At 40.3% G+C, this 27,041-nt stretch overlaps 1 long non-coding RNA gene across 4 annotated transcripts in view; it reads left to right on the top strand.

Moving 5' to 3' along the window:
- The window catches only part of LOC141577736 (uncharacterized), an 83,073-nt gene that overhangs the window by 45,085 nt on the left and 10,947 nt on the right, over nt 1-27,041 (top strand). For 2 of the 4 annotated variants that reach the window (XR_012507113.1, XR_012507110.1), the window contains exons 4-5: nt 295-1,985; nt 20,688-20,768. This is a non-coding gene — a long non-coding RNA (uncharacterized LOC141577736). The remainder of the gene's footprint in view (nt 1-294; nt 1,986-20,687; nt 20,769-27,041) is intronic. The other 2 variants (XR_012507112.1, XR_012507111.1) reach the window with 2 other exon arrangements.

Raw genomic sequence — 27,041 nt, 5'->3', positions numbered from 1 at the left:
TGTATACATGTAAAAAATTGTCTCATTTGTGTAATTTATATGCTTTACTGTATGTAAATTGTACCTCAATTTTTAAAAGTTTAAAAAAGTGATTAAAATCATTATACTTGAAAGATATGATGAAGTATTACATCACATTTCTAAAGACATAGGACAGGGTTGTAGAAAAGAACTGGGAAGAAAGGGAGCTAACATTTATTAAGTACTTTTTATCTTATAAGCATATGATATAATTTCTCATTTAATTATCAATAGCTCTCTAAAGTGGGCGGTATTCTTATTCCACTTTTGCAGGTGAGGAAATAGACGCAAAACTAATTCCTCAAGTTCACGCACATCTGGTAAGTACCGGAGTCAGGATTTGAACTGAGCTCATGAAGGATGCTAAAGTTTTGAATGTAATTCTGAAAAGAGAGACTGTAAAGTTGAAGGTAAGCTCAGAGGCTGAGTGAATCACCCACGCCTTTGCCGTGGGCCATTGGCACGTCCACTGGTCTCCCAGCCCACTGCTCTTTTGCACAGCAACTTACTTCCTCTCTGCTTAGTTTTCAGAGTGCTTAACAAAGTTACACTTTTTTATATCCTGGAAGAAAATACATTAGGTGAAGATTTACTGATGGAGAAACTTCTAGAAGTTTTCTGCTCTCAAAGATGCAAACATTTAAATTTTATGAAAGAGTGAACTAAATGGCTTGAGCATCTGAGAACTTTCTTTTCACTTTGATCTGGGGGAAATTATATGCTTTTGTAGAAAATGATTTGGGTTATAACCTCAGAAATGTGTATGAAAGTTAAGGATTTTCCTGGTTTTGGAATTGTGATATGTCATTTATTGAAAAATAGAACAGTTTAAATGATAAAGAAGAGAATCTGAGACAATTTAGAAAAATTTGTGTAAAAAGTATAAATTGCAATAAACCTCTATGTCATTTTGGTTATAGAGACTGGCACTTCTTTTCTGGCAGTTTCCTCTTGATTTAATTCATTAGACTTTTTAAAGGCTCTTTTTTCTATACTTTTCATTATTAAAAGCACTTTTTCCCTTCACTCTTCCTCTCTTGGTAAGTTTTTTGCAATTCTTGTTAATAAGTTATACATGTTTTCATTACATCTCAGCACTTGGCATGAGGTTGGTTACATCAAATCTACCCAACGGTATTTTAGAGATTGTTAGTTGTGCTCTTTTAGTTATGACAAGGATTTAGCAAGAACACAGACCCCTCATATAATCAGTTTACTCCCATAACTGGAATAAATTCTAATCTGAATGTTATCTATTGAGAGTTATACAAATTTTAAACACTCAGGAGCACATTTGCTAGAGCTGTAAATAATAGAAGCTTAGAATATTAGCCATGGAAGAAGACAAATTTTGCACAGGAGAAAATATAAGCACAGGGATTTTTGTGCAAATTGGTTTCTTTCATCCGCCAGTAATCTGAGTTGTAAATTTACCTGAAGTAAATGATGTTCTTTCCTCATAGGATTGATTAAATGAGTCTGTAATGCCTGCTTCCTTAGTTACTTTGGTTTTGGAGGTGTGTATTATAATGCATGCGAGGTTGGGAATGCCTTTTGGACCCTCTTGTCCTTTAATTTATAAACATAGAATCACTGGTAAAGAAAGAAGAGCAAGTAAGTATGGCATATTTCTTCCAGCTATGTGGGCTCTTCAGCATGAAGCCAGGTTGCAAGTCAGCAGAATCACCTTAAAAAGGCCCTCAAAGTCCATGATATTTTATTCCTTGTTGCTTCTAGTGTGGACATAAATAAAAGTCATCGACCTATGTTCTCCCTGCTAAAATATACGTTATATGCTACATGAAATCTTTGGCTCTTTTTGACTGTCTCTGCATTTTTCAAACAGGATAGCCAAGCCCAACCCCATGTCCACCGTCTTTGATTTGGTTGTAGTTTTCTGATGATGACAAGTCAACAAAAGAAGTTCAAATCTGTGATCTGACAGAGAAAAGGTTTTGTTCAAGGTAAGTTATGATTACTTCAATAGAAATATAGTTTGAGATTTGATACTGATAGGTATATATAGAATAGATAAACAAGTTTATAATGTGTAGCACAGGGAAATATATTCAAGATCTTGTAGTAGCTCACAGTGAAAAAGAATATGAAAACGAATATATGTATATTCATGTATGACTGAAAAATTGTGTTGTACACCAGAAATTGACACAACATTGTAAACTGACTATAACTCAATAAAAAATAAAATTAAGTTAAAAAAAGAAATATGTTTTGAAATGTTATTTCTGGAATGTATCATTTTATAATATGTAAGTCTAGAAGGAAATATCCCCCCAAAGAAGAGTCATTTTCTTTTTCTTTTTTTCTTGATTTCAAAAATAATAGATTGATGCAGAAAATCCAAGCAATATGGAAGTGTGTTAAAAATAAAATCATCCTAATACCCAAGAAATGTTAGCATTTTGGTAAACATTCCTCCCGACACCTCTCTATTTATTTATTTTGTCCACCTATGTTTGTGTGTATGTATTTATATAGATGATATAATAGTTCTTCATATTTTATTTTTTCCTCAACAATCTGTCATGGAGATTTTCTTTCCTTTAATAAGTATCAAATTCTTTTTAACAGATACATAGCTGCCCATTGTATGGATATACCAGAATTTAATGAATCCCCAAGTGATGGATATTAGGTTGTTTCTAATTTATGATTATAATAAGCAAGGGCTGAATTAACGTTCGTATGCAAGTATCTTTATCTGATGAACTTATCCGTAAACAAATTCCTAAAAGTCTGATTGGTGTCACTCGTTTGCTTTACAAAAAATTTCTTTTTAAGTTTTACCAATTTTCATTGCTACCAATAGCATTGGAGAACATGGAAGCAGATCTTTCAGTTCACTGACTTGAAAGTCTTCAAATATTCAATGTTAATATTCATGAATTTTGGCAAACACGAGTCAAATGTTCTTAAAACAGATGTGATATTAATGATTAGCAGGCAAAACAAGTCTTTCCAACTGTTTGCCAAGCTGTCAGAGAAAAGTTTCTTCTTCCTCCAAGTTCTTTCCACACTATACTTTGTATGTACCTCTATTGCAACATATTTGATTTTGACTTACAGTCTTATGCTTCTTCCCAATTAAAATGTTAGCTCCCTGAAGCCAGGAACTGTACTGCAGCCCTGCAAGGATCTCATAAATAAACTGAGACTGTCCCTCTGTAAACTTTGTGGATGGATAAACAGCCACACATTTTCTGTTTGCTTCTCCCTCATTTAGCAGCATTCACCTCCCTCTTTTCCTTTGGCTTTTGAAATATAAGAGTACTGTTTGCCCAGGGCAAACAGACTTGGAACTTGAGAGGCAGCCCTGTGTAATGGAGGTTAGGTTAGCCTAGTTTAACCTTTGGCTTTCTGACTTGCTAGCTCTGTAACCCTGGGCGATGTGTGTAAGTCCTAATTTCCTTCTCTGTGAAATGAAGATAATAGGTTCAACTTCAAAAAGTGTCATACAGATTAAAGGAGATCACGTTTTAAAGCCTTCAGTATGGTGCCTGTTGTAACACTTGATACCTAGTAGCTGTCACCATTCTTTCCTCAAAAGTACAGATACACTAAAAAAAAAAAAAAAAAAAAAAATTACCCACCAAACAAAACCTGGTGTCATTGGCTCTTTCTGCCCTCCATTCTAGCAATCCATCAATTTCTGGATTGGAGGCAGCCACAAGCTAAAAGTTAATAGAGAGTAGGTCTGAGACCCTTAACTAAATTAATCTGAAATGTGTTTGTTGATAAAAATTAAGTTTTTTGTTTTCAAAACTTAAAGAGGTGCTCAGAATATTACAATAGGGAAGAATAGGGTTGGGCCAGGCAGGAGTAACCATAGGAATGTTTTATTAGGTTACAAAATAACTTTAGGCAGTCTCTAGCCTACAGCACGGCATTATACAACCCCAGGGGACAGAAAACGAAGAACAAAAATGTGAACGTTGAACTCTTGTGATCTTTGTTCCTTCCTAACTAACAACTGACCTTTTGTGATGACAGCCTTTTTTAACCCTCCTGCGCTGAGACCTTTATGGGTTTCACCAGGCTTTTCTTACTGTCCTTGAGCATAGTAGGTACCTGAGCTTACTTTCCATGTAACAATTGAGTCTTAAAAATATGGGACCTCTTCTGGACCTGCTCATTAAAGTGTGGACCAGCTTTCTGCATTTGCTGCTAGAGACGGCTCAGAAAAATTCAGCATCACCTGTGTGTCATATTTTCTACACATTCTTCCCTCCACCTGAATTTCTTTGTCCATTAAGCCGGTTGTAAACAGTGAGTGCTCGTCTAAAGATTTATGGCACAAAATCTGGCAACATCTTCTGCACGTAAGTGTTTGCAAATTTGAGTCAAAGATAACTCTCTTTGAAGGGCGGAATTTAAAAAAAGATGTGCAAAATATATACCTCATGAGACCAAGTGAGTGTCCTCTTCTATGGAAGCAAAGACACACTTTTCCCCTTTCCTCTAAGAAAGTCAGATCCTGATTTATTCTTTGTTCAAGACTCAGCAGAAACACAATGCTTCATTTTATAGAGGCTTATTACAACACAATGACAGCACTATAATTTCCTGGAGGGTGAAGTTCTTCACTTGGCCTTAGGCCAGCTAAGCTCAGTGTCATTTAGCATTTCTGTAACTCCTGACACAGGCAAATACCTTCACGTTTATGCATTCTGTATCCCTTTAGGAAGCATTTTGAAACATCATTTTAACAGCAACTCATCTGAAGCAGCAGTTGGATTTTGTTTGTGACCAGATTTCTATTCCCTAATGCAGACATTCAGATAGTCCATGAACTATTCTGAGTGATGGTACCACCCACTTCTTCAGAGGCCAAGGCAGTCATAAAGTCAGTTTGGCATGCCGAGGGCCTTTTGGGTCTTTTGTCGAAGGAAGCCTGTAATTGTAAAATTCCTCCTTGGTATCATCGTTCACATAGACCTAAATAATGTTTCCTTGTCTTTTTCTGGTTATGTGGTATGTGGTCAGTCTTGACGTCGTTTTGAAGAAGTTATAGACAGTTAAGTAAACATCTTAGGGAAATAGTTAAGATCTAAAGCTAGGAACACTTCATATTTTTGTCTATAAAAAAAGACACGCATTTTTTTCAGAAGCCTCCTACCCCACCCGCCACGCCTGTTTCTTGTTATCACTGTGGACTTTTGCCCCACATGCAGGACTGCTTCTCTGCATAAAAGTTGTGTGATCCTTACTTCCTGAATGGGACCTACCTGAGTGCTTACACATACTGCTCACCTCCCACGTGGACAGGCTCGGTGGTGGCTGCAGTGTGACTGGAGGGGACTGACGAGAGGGGTGAGGGAATCCTCAGAGGCCAGCACAGCTGTGTAGCAGGTCTTTGATCCAACAGCAAAGCTGAGTCCAGCAAATGAGAGACATCGCATTCTCCTTTTGCAATCTGACATGACAAGCCTGCTGCAACAACTTCCAAAGACGTCCCTCCTTTTGGCTTAGATTGGGGGTGGGATGAGGATAGAAAATGGAAAGTCCAAAGGGAAAAACAAATTATTTGTTTCTTCACCCATTTATGGACCGTAAATGCAAGCATTTGCTAGGTGCTTTTTATGGGGCCAGACACGGCACAGCGTTTTACATGCAACCTCTCTCTTAAGTCTCACTATATCATCAAGCAGGGAAATTTCAATCTTCATTTAGCAGCGGAGGAAACTGAGCCTTTGGAGAGGTTAAGAAACTTGCCCAAGGTCACACAGCAAGAGGCAAGGTGGGGACAGTGCTCTTACCCACTGTGCTCTACTGCCTCCCTGTGTTAGAACATCCTTAATCTTTCCTCCCCAGCATGGTGGAAGATAAGATAAGAAATCTGCTAGATGGTAGGTGTCTGGAGGAACTATTTCTTTGTCATTATATTAATATTGTATTATTATAGTAGAATATGCTAAATTGTTATGTTTATACGAAACAACTGGGAAATTTAAATAGGCTTGAGCAAATGTAATTCAAGCTGTTTGATCTCTCAAATGTGATTATAATGATCTCTTTCTATTGGCCTCTCTCTGTCTGTCTCTGGTTTTCTGAAGTGATCTTTTGTTTTGCAGGAACAGTTGTTACTGAGCAATACCAGCTGCAAGGGGACAATTTCTGACATTACCTCCTCCCTGCTCTCTTTCTTCCCTCCCCACAACCTCCAGGCCTGGCAAGGGCTATTATTTTGAATGGGTATGATTGACAGGAATGGGAAACTCATATTTATTTCTCTGATACAATTTATTGAAGCTAAGGCTGCTCCCAAAGAGGCCCCAGCGTTGTATCTGGTTCAGACATAAACCTTCAGGGGAGAAAAAGGCTGCTAATGCAATTTAGTCGGAAGACAGAGAGGCAGAAGGCAGAGGAACACTGGGGAATTTTGAGCACTCTGATGCTCCTAGTCTCCGATTTTGGGCATCCTGAGGGATAGTTATGTCTCAAAGCACAGGCTGGAGTAAAGAGAAATTCTGAGATCCTATAATGTCCTGATAGAGACGTTAGATTTAGGGTTGGTCTAATTTACTTTGACTACTCATTTCTGAAAATTGCCTCTGGGATGCAGAATCCATCCTTAAATTAAGCCTTCTTCTTATTCCACATTTCGCGTAAGGGAATATGCTCAGATAACCAAAATCAGATAACCAGATAGATAACCAAAATCTGTATGTATCACCCCCGGTCTTCTGCCAAAGTATAAAGCCTTGTTATGCTGGAGGTCCTCAATCGTCTAAACTCAAACTTTCAAGTGCTGGGAATATTGCCAAATGAAGGACTTCAAAGAATCAAAATGACACCCCCATCCTCATTACTATCAAACAATATCTCACGGTGTCCATAAAAGTGACTATGGCAGGGCACCACGTGTGCTTGCGTCTCTGTGCTATGTCTAGGTCCGAGGACAGCTGTTTACTGTCCTTACCTTCATATCTAATATGTTCACGGAACAACCTGTTTACATGTTTCAGAAAACACACCATCTTCCTTTGTTGCTGGTCTGCTATTACTCTTTATGGAGATGCATCCTGACAGACGTCAGTAACAGTATGCATACTCAGTTGTAGCAAAGATACATTTTGCAAAATTTGGTGAAGGGTTCAAATTCTGGGGTGCCATAGCATACTGTTTGAAAATAGCTGCTTTGTATACTTGAAAAGGAGATCACGATAAAAAGAAGAGCAAAATTAAAAAGCTGAAATGCCTCTGAGGGAGCTTTCCCAGATGGCCCTACACTGGCACCTGAAAGCAGACCTGTAGCCTTCTTTGGGTGGGGTGACAATGATTTTCATGTTAGTGATACTCAGAGTTGGCTGCTGTAGGGGACACACAGACCTGAGGTAGCTTGGTAAAGTCTTGATAATGAGCCAAGAATTTCAATGGATTCTTATAGTTTGATGATTTAGAGGTAGATACATGGAAAACAGTATCAAATGTATATACCTAAAAGGTGTCACTTGTTTGGTATTTAAGGATCAGGTTGGCAAGTGCCTGGCATGCATTTAGAGAAGCTTGTGGTATTATCACTCCATGTCCAAAATTACCAAGTGATTTGAAGGAGATTAGGCAAGTTTACTTTATTCTTATGCACATTAATTTAAGAATTTGTTTGGGAAACTTCCTTTCCCTTTTTCTTAAAACAAATATCTGAAGTTGATCCCTTTTAAATACTGCAGAATTCATTCCTCAGCTTTCTTAGTATCACAGGCCAATGTGATTCCTGGGTAGTTCTGAGAGATGGGCCAGAAAGAGAAGAGATGAGTCAAACCCAATATATTTCAGAGTGAGCCTGTGCCTGGTGCTTAGATGCAGTGTGGCTAGAGAAAAGCCACCTGGGTTGAACATTTGTTGATTGTCCACCATGTACCAAGTCTAAGTTCTAGGCTCTGGGGGTAAGACAGTGAATAAGATAGGTAAGTTCCCACTGTCACTGATCTTAAATTTTAGTAGGAGAGGCAGATGATAAACAGGTATACAAATAAATATATGACATGGCAGATAGGAAGGAACAGAGAGTCATGGGGTGGGAAGGGAGCCCCCAGGGCTCATTCATAAAGGGTAGTTATGAAAGGACTTCTGATAAGGTGAGGTTTGAACAGAGAACTGATGAGCCATGTGGGTATCTGTGGCAACTGTATTTCAGGCTGCTGAACATCAAAGTCAAAGAACCCGAGGGGGCAGCATGATTGGCAAGCACAAGAGCAGCAAGAAGCCCATTGTGACTGCATCAGGGTGAGCCAAGATGGCACTGGTAGGTGATAACATGGATGGTGTAGGAAGAATCACTTTGGTCCTTAGAGGTCACTCTAAGACTTTGGCTTTTATTCTGAGTGAGAGGAATCTGCTGGAGAGTTTTTGAGCAGAGGAGTGACATGATCAGGCTTATATTTTGGCTACTGTGAGGGAGACATGGTGGAAAGGAGACTGAATAGGAGGCTATTCAATAATCCAGATGAGAGATGATGCTGGCTTGGATCAAGATGATAGTGGTGGCAGAGGTGAGAAGTGGTAAGGTTCTGGATGTATTTTAAAGATAGAGTTGACATGATTTGCTGCTGGATTGAATGTGGAGTGTGGAAGAAAGAGAGGGGTCAAAGATGACTCCAAGATATTCACCACCTGGTACCCAGGGAAGGAGCCCTTCCCTGGTCCAGATTTCTAGACATGAGCTGTGGGTGGGACTGTGGGGAGAGGAATGAGGGCACAAGGGGACACGATATGTCCAGAATGGGGATTCAGGTGGCTTGTTTCTCAGCACATAATTATAAACTGCTTTGGTTCAATCTACCTACTTGGTGCCCAGAGTCTGTAATGATATTTGGGAAATCTCAAACTCAAACCAAAGCATTTTCCCCTGGAATCCTGAGGGCAGCCCTGATTACTCCTCCTCAAGAATGAGAGAAATGTAGAGAGAGAACTCTCCGTTTAAACAGCTGGAGGGCAGGCTGAGAAGGTTGAAGTCTTTGTTCTGGAAGAGTGAGGGTCAGTTTGAAATTTGCAAAATTATGAAGAGTGTGGGGGGAAAAAACCCCACAGATTTTTTCCCTCCATTTCTTTCAACATTAGAATTTTTGCCTGGCTAAACTTAGAGGAGGTGGTATCTTGGCAGTGAAAAGGAATTGCTATTTTGCACAGCAGATAATAAGTATATAGAACTAGGCACTCCAAGGATGATATAGATTAAAAATATAAACAGAGTTGAAAAGGGGTTAGAGCATTCAGGGATGGTGTACATGTAATAAATTGTCATGCAAACTAGACGTTCAGTTTGTACTTTACCAAAATTTTTTGAGTGTGTGTTTGTATATATTATTATACTAACTGCTGTTCAAGATAAAGTAATGAATAGAATACAATCGCTGTGTTCAAGAGTTTCTAATCAGCAGGGATGATGGCATGTGTGTAAGTACCAACATTCAGGCACCTTTAAAGGGCACTATGGTAGGCTGACTGCATTAATGGCCTGTCCAAGTTTCCAGTCTTTGTAACTTTGTAATTCTCTCCAATTCTCTGACCATGGTATAACCACGTGACTTGCTCTGGTCCACGGAGGGTTAGCAAACCCGATGGCAAGCAGAGGCTTGAAAAACGTGTGTTTCCTCTTGCCCTCTCGTGCAGCTGGGTGTATTCTCTTTTTCATCCCTGCCTTGTCATGAGAACATGCCCAGGCTACTGCAGATGAGTGAGAACCAAGTGGAGAAGAGCCAAGGCCATGTTAAATCAGCCGGCAGCCAGCCAACTCCAAACATGTGAGAACGCTCAGCCAAGATCAGCGGAAGAGCCTCCCCAGTGCACACTTCTGACTGCAGACATGCGAGTGACACCAGGTGAGACCAGAGGAGCCACCCAGCTGAACCATAGACTCATGAGCAATAATAAATCGCTATTGTTTTAAGCCACAGAGTCTGGGGATAATTGGTTATGCAGCATCATGGTGGAAATAGATAACGGACACAGGGACTCAAGGTTCTTGGCAATACGGCCTCTGCTTGCCTCTTTAGCTTCGTGTCCCACCACTCAACACACTTTATGTCCCTCCAGGCGACTGATTTACTTGAATTTGTAAAATGGGCATGGTCTCTCAGCCTTCCTACATGCTGTTCTCTATTCTGAAATGCACTTCAGGCCCATCTCTTCCTGGACAATTATGCTTCCTTCAAAGCTCAGTTCAGGCATTGCTCCTGCGGAAAGCCATCCTGACGCCCCAGGCTGGGTGGAGTGCTCCTTCCCTGCGCCTGCCCGAGCAACTCCAGCGCAGAAACACACACACGTGCTGTGCCAAGTGCACTCTCTCCCTCATAAGCAGAAGTTTCCTGAAAGCAGGGACTGTGTTCTCTATATCCCGAGTATGGTGTTTGGCACAAAATTGGATCTCCACACATGCTTGTAAGCTTACTGAAAATGCTTTTTACCTCAATATAACAGAGTTCTAAGTCCCAGTAGGAGAAAGGAGAAATACTAGGAGAACAGAGAAAGCTTCATATAAGATGCAGAAACTGAAATGCTCCTTGGATTTAATGGATGGAGAGGGTTTGGGAGGTGGAGAGCATTTCAGGCAGAAGTAACAGCCATGAACAATGGCGAAGTGATACTCTGGTCCAGTATCCTTGAAGTGGAGAACTCATGAACTGTTGTGATGAGACAGGGCCATTTTGTGGGGACTTGAATAGCATGTATTCATAAAGGTATTTGCTTCGTTTTGTAGGGGAGTGGATAGCATATCATATTTTGATGGGTTACTGTGGAAGCAGCATACAGGGTATCCTGGGGGTCAGAAGAGAAAGAATCTGGACACGTGGAACCATCTCTGGGTTTTTGGAACAATTCAGACAAAAGGCAGTGGTGATAGTGGAAACCTGCAAGAATATATATGACACAGTAACAAAAAGCGGGAGTTGGAGAAGAGGAGATAATTGAAGATGACTCAGATTTCTTTCCAGTGTCTGGGAAAGAGGGGCAGGCTTGGCAGAATAAATCCAGTTTGGACACTGGATTTGAGACGTATGTTGGTGGAGATCTCTAGCAAGCAGTGAGAAGTGTGGACCTGGAACTCAGATCGGAGCTGGCACATTTGGGAATCTTTTGCGAAGTCCAGGAAGATGAGAGGCTCAGGGCAGAGCCGTGACTTTACTCATTAGACAAAAAGAGAAAGTGGAGCCTGTGAGGGAGACAGACAGAGAGGGGGAAACTAGAGCCATATGGGAGGAGATAGTGAACAGTGCAAAGGGGGAGCCTAGAATGGAATGGAACCAGTTTCAGAGAGGAAGAGAACCTGATGGGAATGAGGACTGAGGAGGGGCTAATGGAACTGATCGTTAGTAGGATGTTGGTCTCTTTGAAAACAATGTTTTGGTTTATAGTTATGGGCTTTGAAGTCAAATTGCAAGGGTTGAGTTGGGATAAATGAGAAAGTGGAGGCAGAGAGTGTAGATTCCAAGAGATCTGATAAAGAGAGATGAAATTAGAGCTGAGGATTGAGAGAAGACATTTGTATGATTTGGGCATTGGTGTCGATAAATGGGTGGGGGTGGGATGGAATTGGATAAGGGATGGCTCAAAAGATCCCAGAGGAATTGGAAAAAGTAGAATTGAGAGCGTGTAAGAGGAGGGTTTGCCTTTAGTAAGGAAATTGGACTTCTTTTTCTGAGACGGGAAATAGGAGAGGAGTGTTTTCTCCTTTACCATCATGGGGGACAACCAAGGCTTCACACAGTCCACATTTGAACTTCACTCAAATAGATGAAATATTGCATTAGATGACCAACTGCTTGATGTTGTCTGGCAATTGTCATTTCTTAATTTCTCCTCTTAGCAATCAAAAGCATTTAAAAAACTAAATGTATGTTAGTCTCTATAATAACCCACTTTTTTATGAGAACAAGAGGTGTCAAACTGCTGAGGTAATAGAAAAGCGCATGTTTTTTTTTAAAGGGTAGGAAACCAAGCAGATATTTATCAAATGCTTGTTTATCCTTAGGAACCAGCTTTGTTTATGTTTCCAAAATTTGAGGATATGGGAATGGATGATAATTTTGGTGTAACGTTAGGCACAATCTTTATATGCTCTTTAAGCTGATCATTCCTTCATTTGGCTTTAGTATTTTGTAAAATAGAAAAATGTTTTCACAGGTAGTTTCAAAAGTAGACCCATAACTCTGTGTGTGTGTGTGTGTGTGTGTATTCATATGCTTATATAATTAAGCAAATATACATATGAAAATATTTGTGCTAAAGTGGTAGAAGTTTGTAGATAATTTAAAAGTTTACTCATCAAAATTCTCTTCAATGTGGTTAGTGCTTTTATTACCAAAAGAATGTCAAGAATTGATCTTTGAACCAAGTCTTTATATAAGGAGCAACTGAGGTGAGGTTTTAACTTGCTGTGTTGATTTGGTTTACAGTAGTTCTAATGCTCTGAGTCTGCTCTTAGAAGATCTTTTATTAAAGTATTTGGGTGACCTATTTTTTTTTCATTAGGGGGTGACAAGATGTGAATGAAAAGAAGACTCAGGGCAAACAAGGTCTTGCAGGTGGGCGGTGGACCTCCTTTCGCGTTGCTTTCATGTCATTTGGCAGGAAGCAAACTAGCCACCCAACCCGGCATCTCCTTTCCCTCTGCCCTTGGACAGGCTGGGGAGCTGGGGGTCCCTCAGAAGCAGTGCTGTTTGGTCTCTGGTGGACCTACAAGCAACCCCGATCTCCTGGGTCATGTCTCTCTTTTTTGGGGTGAGGGATGTCATGTCTTTTTTTGAGGAGTCCTAGTTTGTGATGGTGTCTGGACAAGAAAGGAATGCTGTCCCAGCACTTTTGACCATGGGGTGCTTGACTGTGTGTCCTAGTTCAGATTCCAGCACACCCTATTGAAGAGGGGGCCTTAGAAGTCTGAACTTTGGCTTGGGCAACTGAGAATGAAAGCATTTTTCTTTTGAACCATTTGCGCTTTGTAAAATACCTCAGGGGAGATGATTTTAATACTGGGGCCCTAATAAAGAATGGAGGAAAATGTGGCTTCTTTGATGAAGAAAAATCTTGATGCATAAAACAAATTATACAAGTAACCCTGTCTCCCTGAACTGTTACTTAATCTGTATTTAACACATTTAGAATTCTTTGGAGATAAAGTGTAATGTAATGAAAATAGGAGAGAAAGGAAAATAGTATTTTTTTCCCCCACTACTGTTTATAGACACTAAGATATAGAAATCCTTCCTGGAGAAACTATAATTCTTAATATAAAATTTGAAGAAAATCTATTTTAAAAAAATGTGTACACAAAGCTAAAGAAGAGAAGAAATCCACTTTCTGGGGATTTTCAGGGGCAGACATCTCAATGGAGTGTCACTTCGGTGTCAGAAAAACTGGTGTGTCACTCAAATTTAGTGTTTTATTTAACTCTTTAATTTAACTCTTAATTTAACTCTTTTTTAATTTAACTCTTTTTTTCTAAGAGCTGATATTGAAACCAAGGAGGGCTTCCGATTCTCTTTTCTGGCAGTTCCCAGGCCAAGCCTCCGTTTGCTCCAGCTTCTTTGGGCCCTCGTCTCTCCCGCAGGCAACGAAGGGCACTGATGCATTTCTCTCTGTTCCTGAGCACAGGGAGGTAAAACCTCGATTACAAACCACATATTCCCATTCCCTGACAGGACATGATAGCTAATAATCTACAATCCTGGTGGCTTCGTCTTAAACTGGAAGCTCTGGTGGGTTTGGGGTTTCATTCTTGATATTTTGAATTTATTGTGAGTAACTGTTCATATATCTACGCATTCACCCATATCTGTTTGAGTTCGTCGCGCCCCCTTGAATACATAGGGCATCTACATCATCCTCAGATAAAGCCTAAGCTCTTTTGGTTGCCTGGAATCTCTTTTCCCTCATTCTTTGTGTGGTTGGCCCTTCCTCTCTTTATGAGTTCAAGATCGGGATACAGGAAACGTCTTGGGCCCCAGGGTGTGTAGGAGCACCCCATCTCTGCTCCTGTAACACTGAGCACATTGTAATAAAGTCATCTACCGATTCGTTGGTTCAACAAATATTGGGCATTTACTCTTATTAACTTAGTGGTCTTAGCTCCACCAGGTCAGGGTTGTTTGTTATAAACAGACTTCAATAAATATTTGTTCAATAAAATGGGTAGAGAGTATTTTTAGTTTTATAAAAGGCTTAATTGGTTACTCGTGAATGAAATTGCCCTCAGAGAGGCAATGTGAAATAGTTGAAAAAAAGAGATCCCTCCCCTCTCCCTGAGTCACAAGCAGAAAAGCTGCAGGTGGTGGCTAAGGGCCTAGATTTCCGAGTCCAACTCCCTGTGTCCAAACCGTGGCTCTTCTGCTTCCTGGCTTTGTGACATCAGGTCAGTTTTCCAGTCTCCTTGTGTCTCACATGTAAGATGGAAGTCACCACGATGCCTGGTCCACAGGGCTATTGAGAGGCTTAAGTGAGGAAGATGCTACAATGAGGGACAATCAAATGAGAAAGGAATGCATTGTAAACTCCACAGTGTCATATTTATTCAATTTATTTATTCAGATGATTAATTTGCTCAATTTCATCCTTGATCGTGCTTCTCAAGCTTCAGTGTATATACAAATCACTTCGCGATTTTGTTAAAATGCAGTTTTCAATCCAGTAGGTCTAGGGTGGGGCCTGAGATTTTGCATTTCTAACATACTCCTAGGGGTGCCGATGCCTTAGTCCACAGATCACATTTTGGTCTAGTCTAGAGCAGCCGTTCTCAGACTTTACTGTGCACCATAGTCTCCAGGAGGGCTTGTTGAAATGTGCCTGCTGGGTCTCATCTACAGAGTTTCCACTTCAGTGGGTCTTAGGTGGCACCCGATCATTTACATTTCTAACCAGTTCCCAGGTGATGCAGATGCTGTTGATCTGGGAACTTCATACTCTGAGGACCACTGATGCAGAAAACAGAAGATTGTTTTCCTCGGAGAGTAAATTACTTTTCTATGCTACGGGAAGCAGAAATCGGAGACTTGAGACATAGATTCTGGCTCTGAGATTTCAATTCTGGTACTGACACACATTTAACATCATTTTAAAACAATAATTGGCACTAATGTGTCCTCACGGTCTTGTGCTGTCTGGGGTCTGCTGCAGCTGTAGCAGGAGCAGTCTAACCCTAACCTCGGGCCCCTGACAAGGGTTGCCCTGGGAGCCTATGAGATTTTGGCTCTTGATCCTCTTTCTCAGGTGACGCTGGACAACAGAGGAAAATATGGCTCTCATTAGGCATTGTGGACAGCGGCCCATGCTTTGACAGCCTTTGCCATATGAAAGGAGGGTTGGTACACTTGGAGGACAGGCATGGCTTATGTGATTTTACAACGATTTACTCACAGAAAGTCATTAAAAAAGAGGGTGGGGGTACCGATCAAACCAGTTTCTAATTAAGGCAAAAAATCAGACAGTTGCAGCATTAAAATTTACTGAACTGAATCATCCTGTGTTTGTTAGTACTCCAGCTCTTTTGAGTGGGGATAACTTTGGCAGCATGTTCTGCAAGATCAGTCACCCGCCTCTTAAGTCAGCCTGGTACTATTAGTCAAGGCAACTTCTTTAGTTTAAAGAAGAAAAATAAAATGCCCACAAAACAAAATCATGCTTCTTTATCCTGAAAATGGAGCAACTATCTGTATTCCATATTTATTGTCCCTTCTGTTACACAGAATAGAGTGTTATATTCTGGGCATGAGGTCAAGAGCGATTCTTGTCCCCAGGATGCTTATAATCTTATCTCTTCTTAGAAACAATAATTAGTACATATATGTAAACTAAAAAATGTGCAGTATAGTGTATATATGTATTTACATGCAATATAATGTGTATGTGTAGTCGAACTATAATAATTTTACATAATAAAACTGAAAAAGAAAAAAGATGATTATAATCTTAAAAGAGATGAGGATTTATGTAAACACTTAGACTATAAGATTAGAATAACTGATAATTAACTGTACCCCCAAAGGGAAGAGCGAATGTTGGGGAAACAATGATACACCCTGCTTGAGGAAGTTGGGGAAGGCTGAAGGAGGATGCAGCATGTGGGCTGAAACTTTAAAAATTAAAGCAATTCTGTGGACGGAGGTCTGTCAAGGGGTTTATGGCTGCATACTTGCTACACTGAGCCTAGAACTGAAGTTTCCACTTACTGTGCCTTGTAAACATTGTAAGGGTTATTTTCCTCAAGTCAGGGATGTATAATGCAGAGATATAGAAGCGAACTTTATCAAAGGAAATGTGCGTTACATTTTGTTATGTGAAGGTCAGTGGTTTCTTGGATGTTTTTTAGATTTCTGTGCCCTGATTGCCATCAGAGGCAATGAGGTTTTGGTTGTTGACCAGATGACTGGTTTTTCTATTAGTACAACTGTAATATAGCGTTCAAGACTGACTATGGTTTAAAGGCTGATTACTTGCTAAGATACACTTCAACTTTGGAGGATGTAACGGCGAATTAGTTCTTTACATCTTGCAGAGCCCTACAGATTATTTATAGTAAGAAAGTTGGACAATATTAAAAAAAAAAGATCTAATGGTCTGTTTAGATCTGAGTTTAAATTGGATGGAAATCAAATTGGTTCTTTTACTCTCATCACACCTGCTTTGAGGCCCTGTTAGACTACCATTTCCTTGACTTTTATTTCCTCAAACTGTTACATTTTTTCCCTAACAGCAGTTTTCAGGTATCATTCCCTTATGAGCCAGCCTGGACTCTGTAACCTATCCCTTTGATCACTCTCACCTCTTATTTCACCCTCCTGACCCTTTGTCCTTTCATTGCACTCACCCACCAAATCCTCAACTCCGATCAGTCCGACTTCTGACTAGATGTCTTTATTGTTTTACTTTAAACAGTATGTCACTATGTTTAGGTATGTTTCTTTTAAGACACCTATAGCTCCATTTTGTTTTGTTTTTGGTCCAATCTGAAAATGCCTATTTTTATTTTTTAATTTTTTTCCTGTTTTTTTAATTGAAGTATAGTCAGTTTACAATATGTCAATTTCTGGTGTACAGCATAATGTTTCTGTCACACATGCACATACGTATATTCCCGTTCATATTCTTTTTCATTATAGGTCACCATAAGATATTGAATATAGTTTCCTGTGCTAGACAGTAGAACCTTTACATTTTTAACAAATGTGCTTGTTTCAGCAAGGTCTACCGTTAGCAAATACTTCAGTTTTTCCTCAGAAAAATATAAGCACTGTAGCATGTTTAAATCTGACAACCCCATCCCATATTCCATGTTATTGGTGGCTAGAATTTTAGTTCCACTTTGCTTTTAATCCTCTCAATTAGTTATTATTTTAATGGTATATAAAATTAACATAACATTTGATATATAAATATAAATATGTATCTAATTTATATTTACATATATGCAGAAAAGTGTGCCAATCATAGCTGTATAGCATGCTACATTTCTGCAAAGGGAACGTAACTCTGGTAACAGCCACCCAGATCAAGAAGTAGAATGTTACCAGCACTCCAGTGGCCCCACTTATGCCCCTTCTCAGTCACAAAAGTAATTGTCCTAACTTCTGTCATCACCGAATTAGGTTTGTTTGTTTTGAACTTTATATGGGCTGTTATGCTTGACTTCTTTCCCTCAGCATTATTTTTGTGAGATTGATACATGTTTTTGGGTGTAGGAGTAGTTTGCTCCCATTGCTACAAAATATTCCATTGTATGAATATCTATCTCATTTATCCACTCTTTGATTGATGCACATTTAGGTTGCCCTTAGTTTGTCTATCACAGATAGTCTACTGTGAACGTCCTATGTGTGTCTTTGGATCCACCTCTGGGTACATGCTCTGGGCATATGTTCACACGTACTCATTTCTTTTGGGCACACCTAACGAGTAGAATTGCTTGGTCACAATGTATGTATTTTACAACTTCTGCAATATTGTATGAGAGTTCCAGTTGCTCCACATTCTCACCAATAGTGGGTGTTGTGAGTCATTTAAATTGTAGCCATTTTGGAGGCTGTATAATGGCATGGCATGGATTTCTTTTTTATTTTTAATATAATAGTTATTTCCTGATGACTTACAAAGTTGATCGCCTTGTTTTAAGTTTATTGGTCATTTGGATATCTGTTTTTGTGAAGACCCTATTTAAATTCTTCCTGTGGTTTATACTTGTTGATAACAAGCTCATTTTTAGATCACATTGCTCTTTCCTGTAGAGTCCTGTGGTTGTGAATGGGCACTAGAGAGTGTTTTGTTGATGTGTATTATTGAGATGCTTCTGCTGGGACTCCAAGTGTTAGATTGCTGGCTTGGCACTTCAGCATATGTGGGTAGTACAAATTTGGACCACCCACCTGGGAGAGGCACATGTTTCATGGTATCAGTTTCTCATAAGGGGAGTTTTTCTGCCTTCATCCAAAGATTGAGGCAGAGAGCATATTTCCTTGCTGCTTCTTTGGGATGGTAGCCAGAGATTTTCTAGATTAGCACCATTCAACAGAACTTCCTATGAAGATGGAAGAGTTCTATATTTATGTCTTTCAACATGGTAGCCACTTGCCACAAGTGGTTATTAAGTACTTGAAATGTGTGACCGAGGAATTGAATTTTGAATTTTATTTAATTTTAATACATTTAAATTTAAATATTATACAGTTAATAGCTGCCATATTAGATAGTGTGGTTATAGATCAATTTTTATAGACTAGGCAGCCCACTGAGGACCTTGGGTATATGCAGTGGTCTCAGTTTCAATTCCTCTCCTTACTCAGGCCGTAGGCCACGTCTCCTGTCTTCCCTTCCTGACCCCAGTCCCAGTGTCTGGGCTCTGAATCCTTGGATCACCATAGCATCAATTGGAGTTGGCTTTACTTTCCTTCTCTGATGAAACTCAGCTACATATTGCATATTTTTGCAGCCTTTCACATGAGTGCTCGAATGGACAGAGGATAAGTGTTAGCTCAATCTGCAGCTCCAGCTCTCCAGTGCTTCTCAAACCATTTGCCTTTTATCTTCTGCTACCACCACCCTACGGAAACTTCCATTGCTAATAGCTCCATAGTGTTATATTTAGTGACATAATCCTTTCCCACATGACTTGCAGAAAGCTTTGACTTTGTTGACGACTCCGTCTCTTCCCTTGACTTCCTAAGCATCGCAGTTTTCTTATTACCGATATTGGTTCTCCTTTTCAGTCTCCTTCTAGGACTTCTTGTGCTCACCCTTTCCCCATTATCAAGGGGACTTAGCCCTCAGTCTTATGTCTTTTCCTGCTCTATATACCTTCCCATGGTGATTTCCTTAAAATTTCTGGCTTCAACTGTATTTTATACGCTTATTAACTCCCAAACATATTGCCGTCTTTGAAACATTAGCTGATATATCTAAGTATTCCCTGTTTCCTATTGGTTTGCCACTCAACGAAAACAAAAACAAACACAAAAGTACAAAGTAGCAGATTTTTCTAGGCTCACAAGTCTTGGGAGGAAGTGACAAGACTCTAGTGAAGAAATAGCTGCAGAACGTACATGGCGTGGGCACTTGAATCAACGATCCCCTGATATGTTTCCAAAATAATTGTGAGGTTGCTACAGAACTGTGGGATACTGGCATGAGGAGGAATCTGAGAGAGATTCTTTGGTCTGTTTTGCAGGTGACTAATAAGTGGCAGAGGTAGTACTAGAACCCTAGTCACTCAGAGATGCTCTACCTGCTGCCATCTCAGGACCTAATGACGTGGTACACCTCCCCTAAATCTGAGTTAGCTTAACTTTAAGAGACCAAGAGAAATCCCTGCTTCTAGATGGAATAATAACTAACAGGAAATCCTAGGAGTTTTCAGTTATATTAGTTGTTACAAGTGGTATATAATGATATAACATCTTCTCATACATTGCAACTTTAAGATATATATACACACACACACACACACACATATGTATACTGTATGTATATGCACACTTAAAAACTTTGTATTTTCTTTTTAGTAATCACTTAAATCATGTGAGTGTCTGTGGATGTGTGTATGAAAAAGATGCTATTAAGAGAAACTTTGAAACCTTTCACTCTAATCATATGTCTGCTTTTAGCCAGTACTTCTTGGGGCCAACATTATCCCTCTTCAGTAACTATAGTTCCCTGTTTCCCTCCGAGGGTCATGTGAAAGACTGTGTATAATTCAGAAGGGATATTTCTATGCTGAGAAAAAATACCTCATATTTAAATCAATTCAAGTCTCTTCCTGACATCTACGCTGTATCTAGGACACATCTGGACATTTGGAAACATCCAAATTTGACTGAGTTTCCCAGTTTTCAGCAGCACATTTAGTAAAGAAAGGAACGAGGGACTTACATGAGTCAGGTTTTGTTTCTAAGGCAACGGCATTTCAGTGGGGCCCATGGCCCTGCAGCGCAACCTTTCTTCCTTGCCCTACGTCAGCCCTGCCCCACGTCAGTGAAGGAGGCTGACATTCAAAGGGTGTGGTTTTTGAGGTTGCCACGTGGCAGTGCCATGACTTAAAATATCTCTCTCTGGTTGCCAGATGGCCTGGGGAATCAGCAAACCCAAGACTTATTGACCTCGGAACATGGTATCTTAGGACTGAAAGCTCTTTGAGGATGCTTTCTAAGTTTCTATATTTTTTTTAGAATCTTAAATATCTGGAGCACTTCAAGCCTTAAACCAGGATCATGCTTCTCTTCTCCTCCTACCCTGAGTGAAAGCAGAGGGTAAGAATTGACTTGGGGGCACAGAAAGTGAATGCTGACCTTCCGCTATTCCTCTGAGAACATTAATCCTTAACTACTTTCCAGAAGAAAGTCTCCCTCCCTCAGCCTAAATCCTTGGGAAACTGAGGTGTGGAGAAACTCCATGGGGAACCTACTCTGAGAGTCTACAAATAGGCTCAACCCTTAAGGTACCTGGTGGGGGTGGAGGCAGGTACACTCTTCAGGACCCATTCCCCACTGTGTAGAGATGCATAAAATGCAATTTACTTCCAGTTATTGAAGAATAATGTCTTGAAATTTAGGAAAACAACCATCTTGAAGGAAAAGGCAAAGAGCATTATTTAGGGAGGGGAATTACTTTTTCTATTTATAGAATGGAAAAATGAGATAAGTTGGTTTGAAAAATGAGAAACAAATATATTGCAAGGAAGACTTTATTCATCACACATTTATTGAACACCTGCTATATGCCAGAGATAGTTCTAGACTCTGGATATATAGTAGTGGGTGGACTAGCAGACACGTACTCTGGCCTCGTGGACTTCCCACTCTAGTGGTGGGACGGCAGGAGACCTAGCCCAGTATGCGTGTGTGTGTGTGTGTGTGTGTGTGTGTGTGTGTGTGTGTGAAGAGGGGTCAGAGGAGATTCCTCTAAAGAAGTGGTGTTTAAGCCAAGATCTGAAAGAGGTTGGATGGAAAGTCCTCAATTTAGTTTGGCTTCAATGATCTGGTTACAAAACAAAACAAACATTCAGTTCTAGATCTTTTACTTTTCCTACCCTTTGACAGTTGCCTGCCAGAGATACAATTCCGATTTCAATAGGAGACATTTGGATTGCTACCTCTTTCTCTATCCCTTGCATAGACATTTGCTATTTCTCATATCTCACTGTATTATGAGTAACTTGTCTACAAGTCTCTCTCCCCAACTAGACTGTGAGTCCCTTAAGGTCAGGGACTGTCTTAATCGTCCCTGTTCAGGGACAACATAGCTCTATGATGAGTAAATGCAGAAGTCAAGATGGTTGGAGAATAAAGTAGCTGAATCTTGCATTGAGAACAGTGTCATATCAAAATATCTTTCTTCCCATCCAATATGTTCAATTCTTAACAAATTGTTTGAGCATCTACCATGTGCAGGCCCCGTGTTCGTCATGGAGATACCATGGTGAGCAAAATAGACATTGTACTGTGGTGTGTGTGGTCTGATGGAGGAAGACAGACTTTATGTAAATAATCACTCAGGTGTCTAATTCCTAAGTCTCTCAAAAGAGACAATGTAGGTAAAAATAGTGAAATAAAAATTTTAGCTGAAAAATGGCAAGAAAAGTTAAAGTTTTATCAGATTCTTAGATGCAACTCAGGTTTTCTTCATCTGTCCCCTCCTCTCCTCCTGCAATAATTAAATTTTTAATCTTGGGATTTCTGTAGTGAAACTGGCATAAATTAGTGTTTGTTCTAGATATTTTACTGCTTGGCTTGGCTGAATTGCTAATGGCAAAACCCAGTTTTTGGGGGTAAACACCAGTCTGATTTTCCCCAAAGTTGTTTCCCAGTGATCCTGATATTTAGTGATTCAGAACTCCATTTTTTGACTGAAAGTTTTGGAGTCCTGAAAAATTACCAACATCCATAATCAGGGTTTTTCTCTTGCACATTAAGAGTATGAAAGAACACATAGATACAGAGGTAGAAAATATGAGTAATGGTCATTTGCGCTGCTATCCAAGTGTCAGGAAGACTGCTCGTAGAAGCTTATGAAATAATTATACACAGCACATCATATTTTTTTCTGGCTTCAGGTCTAATAAAATAACATAACTTTTCAGTGTTAGAAGGTGAACATTGGAGGAGCAAACTGACCTCTTTAATATAGTAGGACAACACACTACTATTCAGTTAATGTTTCATAGTCCCCTTTGAAATGTGTGGCTGTAAATTAGAAAAAAACCCCAGAATTCTTTTCTTTTCTTTCTGTGTATTTTCTTGTTTTCCTTCCTTCCTTCCTCCCTCCCTCCCTCCCTTCCTTCCTTGTCTTTCTTTTTTCCTGAATGCTGCCATGTGGACCTCTGACTTGTGTGCTACCATTCGTGATACATATGCTGTTAACAGTAAACACATATGGGGGTGAGAGGACAGATGAAATGGTGTGATGACACTGGAGAATACTTTTCACAGATATTTTATTTCCCAGGTTAAGGAAACTGCTAATAATCTGAAAAGGAAAGGCTTATTTACTAGTGTTGCTTAATGCGGTGCTATTCTTGATGATAGTATGAGCTTTAGTCCTAGTCTGTTGTTGAATTGCTTACCATTTTAAGAAAAATACTAGAGCTGAAGTGGTAAGAGTACAGCCAGCACATTAAGAAAGATGGAATAAGAGAAGTGAAAAAATAAAAGTGTGAAACACCACTGACATCTTCACTACTAAAGTAGACACTTCTTCAAATCAATGTCCCCCGCCATTCATCTTCCCAGACACAAATAACAGCCAGATAAGAACTGTATAAAGAAACAGAGAATAGAACAGTGGTTACCAGGGGTGAGGAGGTAGAGGAGGTGGGGAGAAGTTGGTCAAAGTGTACCAGGTTGCATTGGTGTAGAATGAGTAAGTCTAGAGATTCAATGCACAGCGTGATGGCTGTATTGATCATACTGTACTGAACACGGAGAACTTGCTGAGAGAGCAGCATCAGGTGCCCTTACCACATGCACACAGAAGGTAACTGTGAGGGGATGATACGTTCATTAGCCTGACTGTAGTGGTCATTTCACTACGTATGTGTATATCAAATCACCATGTTGTACACCCTAACATATACAGTTTTTATTAAAAAAATCACATGTAGGCCACACTTCATCCGCTCTAAATCATGCATTCTAAACAGGGTGATATCATCCCCAAAGAGGTGACAATTGGTTTACATAGAGTATTCCTATGATATTAACATTTCATGGAGGAGGGGAATGATTTAAACAAAAATGTCTAATAAGGTTCCTCCTGGGGAAGGCATACTAAAAACAAAAGATTGAGAAGCACTGCCCGTAATGGTATCTTTGTGCTGTGTAGGGGAGATGATTTATTTCTGGTAAAATTACTTGAATCTTAAAGAATTTGATATTTATGTTACAGCATCAACTAAGAAATGACCATGATAGGAGGAAGCCAAAATAGTAGCATAGCCAATGAATCATGGCCAAGCCCGGGGCAAACTGACAGGTTTCTCAATGACCTTACTATGAACCTAACAAACCAGGGCCCAAGCAGACTCTTTACATTGGCATAAAAAAATGAGAGGCGGTAAATTTTTTTTTTTCTTATTTACAGATTTTTATTTACAGAATCTATAGTTTTCATGTGTACATAGCCATTCTTAACTGACTACCATTTAACTAACTTGCCAGACTAACAGAGGTTCCCATACTCTCTGTGATACATCCTGGCTGAGGTCCCTGGCACTTTGAAAACTCCAGGCTACTAGTGACTCACTATTGTAACTCTTGCTTCTGTTCTCCCTCCGTTGAGTTACATGCTCAGCAAGAGTCAACTTGGTTTGCTCCAGAACCTGTTCATACCATTTGCATTTGTTCCTGTATTTAGCTATTGCACAATAAAAAGCAGGTAAGCATAAGAAAGCAAAGAGAAAGAGGATTATTGTCTCTACAAAGATCAAGTTGAATGCTTTAGAAAAAATCAATAAAGAGGGTCACAGATTTAAATTGAGGACAGCCAAAGTGGTTGTACACTTGTCCCCAGCCATGCGCAAGTTCAAGTAGGGAGAAGGCAGAGCTTTGGATTTAGCCAATTTTGGGGTTTTGCCACAGGAGTATGAAGGTGGGAAAGAAGGTCTAGGGAGTTAAAGGTGTATGTGAGTTGGTGAGTATAGTGATGGATATTGGATGGCTGAGGAGGCAAATGAGAACAAGAAGGTTGTGAGAGACAGTGAAAAGACAGTAGGCTTGGTCAGATGAAGGGAGCTGGGGTAAGAGAGTCAGCTGAAATCTCGGAGGTTGTAATCGGGGAATGGAGTGCTTGAAATTGAGATACAGAGTGGGTGCAGTTAACAGTCATGACAAGATAGCGTTGTAGTGGCCAACTCAAAAAGGGTGAGTAAAAAGGATATGAGAGGCCAGGTTTTATCAGAAGTATATTGAAATCGCCAAAAATTACCCCAGGAATAGGGTTGGAGAGAGACAGTGAAATGGCTCTGGGAATTAAGAATCACATGTGATTCAGTAAATGGCCAATGTGTAAGTGCCAGATGTGCTCAAAAGGCAGAGAGGGCTGCGGGCTGCCATGGCTGGGAGAGGCGCGCTGGCAGAATGTGGTGACACCTCTGGGTGTCAGGTTGGGAGAGACAGAGAGGACAGGGGAAGGTGATTCAGGTTGTGGGACACAGAACAAGCAAAGGCCAAATGATGGGAAAGAGCGTAGTGTGTTTTTGAGGTCGATGAGTTTCCCAGGAGGGGCAGCTTCGGACTGGGAAAGGTTTAGCATGCTGGACTGAGGAGTTTTGTTTTTGTGCTTTTTCACTTTTTCCATCGCAAAGTAATTATTGTTTGGCTGCTGCCTTTAGAATTCTCTCAAAGCCCTAATCTTGACTGATGTCATCCTGTGAGTCAGACTCATTTTTGCATCGAAATTTGGAGGCTGTGAGAAATTGCCTACTCTTGTAAACAGAGGTAAATAGTCAAATGCATTAAAAGACAAATGGACAGGTGGAAATAGATTAGAAAACAAAAATTTAGTGTGCACCCATGTTCACTTGGAGGCTATATTTTTGGAAGCTCATGTCTGGTAAACCTCAGTCTTTATCTTTGAACCCTGATCTTAGAGCTCTTTATCTTAGAATGCCACCCCTTCAAATTTGTGGTTTCTTTCCATAGAACTCAAAGTAAACTAAGTTAATTCTGCCATTTCCACTTCCTTTTGGCTTTCCATTCACTATTTTTATAAAACATGGTAGCAATTTACTGATTTGAGAAGAGATATTGAACTACCACGAGAACTTACATATAGGGGGCAGTCTGACCAAGGTCCTCTAATTCTTTAGCTAGAAGAATATGGAAAGCCAAGTTAACAGAAAGCTTCAGAATAAAAGCAATTAAAATAAAAGGCAATTTTTTTTTGGAGAGGACAAATGTCTAGTGACATTCGGCTCTATGTATACCCGACGTGTCTTCCTGTAACTCTTCATCACTTACTTCAGTCAGGGTCCTGCTGGGAAAGAGATGGAACACTCAGAAGTTTCCCTGAAGAGACTCTACCATGGGACTCTTTACAGGGGCATGGGCCGGGTTAAGAGAACTAACAAAGATGACTGAGCACTGGGGGGACTAACATTGTGGGGATACTGATACTGCTCCTCGGTCTGAAGGGACAAGGAGAGAGAACGGGGTTGGAAAACCCAGCATAAGCTGTAGCCACGAGAGAGCGGGTGTCCAGCAGGTGCTGAGGCCTTAAGCAGAGGATGCAGACAGTGCCCAAACCTCACTAATCAGGGGAGGAGTGGACAGAAAACACTCTGGTCTATGTCTCTCTTCTCACCCTCCAGCCTCATCCAGTTGGTGGAACCCAACTGGAAGCCAGAAGGCAAGAGAGCCCAGATAATGCAGCCAAAGTGGCCAACCTCTTACAGTAAGAAAGAGAAAAGCCAAGGCTAGCTCTGGAGAGGAAAAAGAGCAACCAGCACCTTACTTTTTCAACTCTTCAATTCAATTAAAAACCTGAAAAAATTCTTTTTGTTGTTAAGCCACTGATGGGGTTTAGAAGTGGGCTCGATAAATAGGCCATACTGGGGAATGATGCATATGAATGGCAGGTGGAAGCCGAAATACCATGCTTGTGATCGGTCAAGTTAGATCGAAGGGAACGGCTTGGTGGCAGGATCTATGGATTTGCGCATTGAGTCCAGAATTCACCAGTCTTCTCCATCCAGTCTCATCCAACATCAGAACACGTGGGAGAGAAAGAGAGTGCGTGCTTTCTATGGCAAGTTGCCTCCCTTCCCCAAAGGAGGATGGGGAGGCATGGGGCAGGCCTGCCCACCAGGGCAAAGCTGGAAGTGTAAAGCCCAGCATATGCCCTTTGAGGGCAGCTAGCTCATGCCCAGGAGGAAGATGGGTGAGGCTGGACCACACATGGCCAGTTACCCTTCCTAAATTGACCAGGCAGGGACCACACATGCCCAGTTACCCTTCCTAAATTGACCAGGCAGAGATGCCTCTCCATTGCCTTGGAGCAGAGTGAAGGAAGGGCATTGGAGGGGACTG

The sequence above is a fragment of the Camelus bactrianus genome, chromosome 5 (genome assembly GCF_048773025.1).
Source record: "Camelus bactrianus isolate YW-2024 breed Bactrian camel chromosome 5, ASM4877302v1, whole genome shotgun sequence".
Classification (NCBI taxonomy): domain Eukaryota; kingdom Metazoa; phylum Chordata; class Mammalia; order Artiodactyla; family Camelidae; genus Camelus; species Camelus bactrianus.
Note: the sequence above shows the minus strand (reverse complement) of the source record. Positions and strands in the feature narration are given on the sequence as shown.